A 6,491-nucleotide genomic window follows, 5' to 3' on the forward strand; every position below is an offset into this window, starting at 1 on the left:
ATAATTTTTGTTTTAATAATAACGAACTCCCATCATTATACTAGGTTTCTGAATATTAAAAGTTTCAGAGAATCTCCGTCAAACTTCAGTGATTAATTTAGTGAAAATACTGACTATCGTACAATGCTACATTGGACTCTTAAAATATTTATTATAAAAGTTAGCACAGCTCAACATATAATTTTTGTGTTAATAATAACGAACTCCCATAAACTTTAAAATGCTTCATTATACTAGGTTTCTAAATATTAAAAGTTTCAGAGAATCTCAGTCAAACTTCAGTGATTAATTTAGTGAAAATACTGACTATCGTACAATGCTACATTGGACGCTTAAAATATTTATTAAAAAATCTAGCATTGTGCCACTGTGGAGCATGTTATTTTTGTGTTAAATATAACTTACTCCGGACAGACTTTAAAATGGTACACAACTCTAGACTTCTGAACATTAAAACTTTCAGAGAATCTCAGCTATTCTTTAACAATTAATTTAGTGAAAATGTTAGCTATTATACAATGCAACATTGGACACTATTATAAAAGTACGTAATATAAGCTCACTGGACAAAAAATTAGTCACCCTAGTGCGCAAGCACCGATTAGTCTCAACTGCGTACCCACTGCCTCAACGTTATCAAAGGCAAATAGCCATCAGTCGGTTATTTTTGTTACAAGCGGAAATTTTGAGTAAATATATGGGTAAGTGTAAGGATGTGACAGAGTGGAAAAAAAGGTGCAATTGTGTTTGGCCGTGCCCATGGTCATACGATGAATGAAGTTGCTAGATTTGTTGGTGTTTCGGTGCGAACTGTTCAACGTGTCAACAATCAATGGTGTAATACACGTTGTCAGGAAAGATGACATCAGAATTGTAGCTGGAAAAAGATCCTGCATGATAGGGACCGAAGACGTGTTTCACGACTTGTCAATCAAAATCGTTTCCAAACCCGACAGAAATTGCTTCAGTTAGTGAATAAAGATCCCTCCAAACCTGTTAGGGGTCCCATCCCTCACTGAGGTGGCCATCAAAATGAACCAACATGTTTATTTGAACTCTCTGAATGATCTGGCGTTGCCTTTCAGTGAACATCTTCATGAAGAGTATGATGACGATACCCCTATATTTCAAGATGACAACAGCAAATATCATCGGGAGGGAAGAATATGTGACTGGTTTTATGAAGACTCAGACACTCAATTACATCTCGACTGGCCAGCAAAATCACTTGATTTGAACCCCATTGCAAATTTGTGGGACACGTTGGAACAATGGGTACGACGTCGAAATCAACATCCTTGCAATTTGGTGGATTAATGCGATCAAATTCTCAGCGAGTGGCTTTAACTAGATTCGACATGCCTGCAAAACCTTTTGGATTCACTTCCTAATCAAATTCCGGCAATTATCAAATCCAGAGGTGATGTTACACGTTATTAAATTATGTTTTTTATGATTTCTCTAAGGGTGACTTATTTTTCGACCGGTGTGTTTATAATTTTTGTGTTAAATATGACGCACTCTTGCCAAACTTTAAAATGGTATCTTACCATTCTTCTGAGTTTTGAATTTTTCTAAAAATGGCAGACAAATGTAAATGTTTACTTAGGTTAAAATATTACTGTTAAGTTAATGCATATTTAAACAATCGTCTAAACGTCCTTTAATTCAATGTCATTAGCATTTATTTACTGCAAGATGGTAGATGTAGTTTAAAATTACAGCTTTGTTTCGAATTTAAGACCCTTCAACAGTGGATTTTTTTATTTTCCATCGCAAAATAGCTTTTAAAAACACTCTTAACTATGAAATTCTCTCTCAGCTTAGAAATTTTCGAGTATGACTTATCCTATTTAGGCTTCCACTAATCTCCTCAGCTGTCATTTGATATTTAAGATTAAAGGAAGTTAGGTGATTCCTATTTCTGTAATAATGTTAATACCCTTTTATAACTCTCTGACAGCTGACAAAGATTGATCCTGATTATTAGTTAATCTTATTTTCCGTCTGCAGGATATTGAATTATTTTTAGAAGATTTGTAACGTGTGTCTAGGCAAAGTGGTTAAAGGCACTGAACTCTCATTGTGAAGGACAAAAATTCGATCCTCAATGGCGGCTTGAAACCAACCCAGATTCAGATCGATGGGTACCAATTTGTTAGAAAAGTGAAGTCGGCTTTAACACGTTGAATGCCATGGGGGTCACCGGTAACCGGCGCTGAGTTTGTTCGTAGCTCCATGGGGTTACCGGTGACCGGCGCTGAGTTTGTTCGTAGTTCCATGGGGGTCACCGAAGACCGGTCAAGCCAAGATTATTAGAAACACATAATTCGAATAAATTTTTAATTTTTATATTATTATCGTTACTAAAATGGTTTGAAGAAATTAATGCAATATGGAACACACACAAATAGTTTTATTTGTATACAAAGAGATGCCAACTTGCTCCAGACAGCAAATAAATATTTTCAAGTGGTAGTTTATTAATTGTGATTCTTGGTTTAATAAATTCAATTCAGAAGATTTTTATCCCCCATAATTTCTAAACAATTCGTAGACTTATATTATTCACCATTTATTTGAGATATGCCGCGCTAAACCTTTTTAAAAACTAGCAAAATCTGTCTAATAGTTGCAAACTTAGTTTGTAGTTATTAACTGTTGTGACATGGCGAGCAAGTCATGTAAAATTAGCTGGGCATTCAACGTGTTAAAGAGAGCGTCGCCACAATCATACCGTGGGTTATGAAATCGTGAAACCTTAATCTTTATGAACCCTTTAACCCAGAACAAACTGATGCAGGAATGGTTTATACAGTTTTAAATTAAGAAACTTATTCCAGGAATAAAAAATCACGAAGTTCACACATAAGTTTCTCAAGAAATACATTTTGAAGATTAAGATTGGCACTCATCATCATCATAGTTGACCAAACAGCCCTATGTGGGCCAATACCATCTTCTGTTGATTTCTCCATAATGACTTACTATTCATCTTTGATCATTCTTTCATTCCGATTATTCTTTTCATTAATTGCAAGAAAATCTCCCCTGAGTCAGCCCATCTCAACTACGGGCTTCCCCGCTTTCTTGTTCAAGTGGGTTTAAAAAGCAGCATCTTTTTCATTATATTGTCATCACTCATTCGAATCACGTAGGCCATCCAATTCATTCTATTTATTTTTATGTATTTAATAATATCGGGTTGCTTATAAATCTGGTACAGTTCAAAGTTAAATCTCTTTCTCTAGTTATTGTTTTCATTTACACCACCAAGTATACTCCTCAAAATCTTTCTCTCAAACATTGTGATACAATTTGTGATGCAAACTGGAGGAAAATTGTATCACAATTGTATTGTATCACAAGATTGGCACTAAGTATGTGAAAAATCCGATAAGCAGAACAAAAGTTTTTTCATTGTGTTGTTTCATTTCTTTATTTTCATAGTTTACGCGTCTAATTTATCTGGTTATAAGTTTATTGTTCTTCCCAGGTTAGACTTCAAATTTTTAATTTGTTACTAAAAACTTTAAAGGGGGAATTCTTATTAAATTTTCATACAGCGATTTTCCAGTTTACAGAGTTAAATCTGCGAATCAGGAATTAAGTCAAAAGTAGAACAATGTATGCTGGTGACACGGGGTTTGAACCGAATCCCAAACCAAATGTATAAGAATCCAAGGTATTAATATGTACCTAAAACATAAAAAACTAGTAGAAATAAAGGGGGTAGAGCATATACCAATAATGCTAAAGCTAACCTTTTCCAATGTACCTTTTCTCAGCATCTAAACAAGATCAGTTTTTTTCACATAATATTTATATATTACGCTTACACTGTGATAACTATTAACACACATCTTTTGCAGAATTTTTTTTTAAAAATTATGACTTGAGAACTTTTGATTTTATAATTCAAAAAGTTAAGGCTAAGATATTATCACAGCATTTAACTGGTATAATCTCAAACATCCCCAAGAAATTTCAAAGCAATATCACAAGTAGTTTCTTAGAAAAGGAGCATCGAGAAAGATGAATTTTAGCAATATTGATATATGCCTTAACGATTCCTCTTAACTTAATTTGCATCTAGTTTCTCAGTTTAACAATTTAATCATGTCTATTAAAATCATATATTATGAATTATGATTCCCAAGGATTTATCTTTAAATCCAAAATCTTTAATAATAAACTGACAACCATTGTTCCATTTTAGGTGTTTCCGTTTCTATTTTTTTTTAATGCTCAAACTTTTTCACCACTAATTCTGACCACCACTAAATATCATTTTTCAAAAATATATATGCACCGTTCCTGGCCCAAATTATTCGACGCACTATGAGATTCTATGTAAAATCTTAATTATCAGGCGATAATAAACAGCTTTACTGTTTTTAGACGGCTGAAACCGGTTTGCACTTGCTTACGTTCATGTATCAATTGGCTAACATAGTACTGCAATACGTTAAAAATGAATACAAATAGGAATTATATAAAAAATCTCCTAAATAAAAACCCATTACATATGTGTTTAAACACAAAAGTATTGCATATAAACTCGTGCAAAACATATAATTATTAAAAAACTCTAATAATTATCTAACTATTACAATATAATAATATAATATCTGATATAATAAATATTCCACATTTATATTATATATCGCCTAATTTCACTAATTGATACACGAACGTAAGCATGTGCAAACCGGTTTCAGTCGCGTAAGAACAATAAAGCTGTATAAAGTTATAATTTGGCTAAGGACTGCATAGGAAGATTTTATCTTATCAAATGAAGAGCTGAATTAATGAACCCGGTAAACGACATTTTCAGAACGGCTATAATTGAGGTAAAAAGAAAAAAAAAGTGATATGTGAACTATTTCATGGTTCGAATGTAACCCGCTTCGAATTCTAGCGATGGCTGCTCAATGCGAATCTCGCAACCAGCTCGAACCAGCAACATTGGTGACGAAAAACATCCTCTGTGGCAGACGGATCATGGATTAGAGTCCCCTTGCCGTCAGGCTAACTGAGAGAGGTTTTCGTGGTTTTCCTCTCTATGTAATGCAAATGTTGGTTAATTTCATCAGAAAGTTCTCAACGAAGGCAAATTTCTCCCAACACTTGATCCAGGAGCTTTCTTGTCTTCTGTATTGAGTTAAAAATTACAAGGCTACTGTAGTAGTCATAAACTCAAAATTGGGCCAGCTATTCAATGACGGTTATACTATAAAATTTATTAGAAAGCAGAGCAAATAATTTTATACCTTATTTTATTTATCACGACTTAATTTGAAATCAAATCATTAAAGAATACACAAAACAAACATGGATTAGTTATATCAAAATTGAAGCAAAAACAATGCTGTTACATATTGATGCTGGCATTTTACGTCATTTTTCCTTGATTAGTGAATACCATTAAAAATGCCTGCTTCATCCATCAAGTTCTACAAAAACTTTATCTTTAAAGGATTAGCTTAAAAAAAGAGACCTTTTTTCCAACTCCCGATATTAGTTTGTGAGAGTTCAATAGGAAATCGACAGAAAATTAAGAAAATTCATTACCCCTTTTTCCTAATTTTGATCACAGATCGCGTCTCTGTTTCACGTAATTTTTTATCTGTTTTAAATAAAATATAAAAATCAAGGAATTTCTCCAAAAGTTTTAAAATTTCACGGCATTTAATATTAATCTACAAAATAATATTGAAAATTTGTTTAGTTACAACTGGGTCAAGAGTTAACGCATTTCTTTTATAAAATACGAATCTTTTAATATTAGTGGAACAGATGTTTAGCGAAAGTTACAATTCACGAAAGGTATTTTTTTTTTTAACCGCCACAATCGAAGAGGGGTAAAAAAGAAAAGAAAAAAGCGAAAGCAAACGGAGAGGAAAAACGTGCGTTGATCTACCACTCACTTGTAGCATGAGAAGAAATCTGTGGTTGTCATAGCAACGTGACGTCAAAGGGTCTAGGGTGATACCTGAGAATTTTTAAAGCATGACGATCTTCCGATCTTCAACACATATTCCTTCCCTTAAATATACAAATAAAATTAAAATAAATTAAAAATTACATCTTAAGTTTTTACATACACTTTACTTAAAATTTATATTTAAATATTTGTATGCATTCATTTTTATTTAAAAAAGACTGTTCTTGTGTTGTTGCATATTGAAAACATATATATACGTATATGTGTATATGTGTGTGTGTATATATAGCACAATAAAGACAAAAAGGATCAAGAGAAAAGAGAGAAAAATGAATAAAATTAAAAAAATTAATAAGTTTTCCTTACTGTGCATAATCTGCATACGTATATAGAATTCATAAAATAGGTTAAGAATATAGAGAAAACATGGAAAGTACTAAAAAAGATTAAAGAAAAGAGAAAAAAATTTATTAAAGTAAAATATTTTAAAAATATTTCAAAAATATTAAAATACCGAAAAATAAAATGATGAAAAGATATATAT

General features: G+C 32.3%; 1 long non-coding RNA gene across 1 annotated transcript in view; it reads right to left on the reverse strand.

The window, feature by feature from the left end:
- LOC107457334 (uncharacterized) overlaps window positions 1-6,491 on the reverse strand; it is a 28,944-nt gene that overhangs the window by 5,180 nt on the left and 17,273 nt on the right. Inside the window, exon 2 of the long non-coding RNA XR_001585817.3 lies at window positions 5,931-6,048. This is a non-coding gene — a long non-coding RNA (uncharacterized lncRNA). The remainder of the gene's footprint in view (window positions 1-5,930; window positions 6,049-6,491) is intronic.

Source organism: Parasteatoda tepidariorum, chromosome X2 (genome assembly GCF_043381705.1).
Source record: "Parasteatoda tepidariorum isolate YZ-2023 chromosome X2, CAS_Ptep_4.0, whole genome shotgun sequence".
NCBI lineage: Eukaryota > Metazoa > Arthropoda > Arachnida > Araneae > Theridiidae > Parasteatoda > Parasteatoda tepidariorum.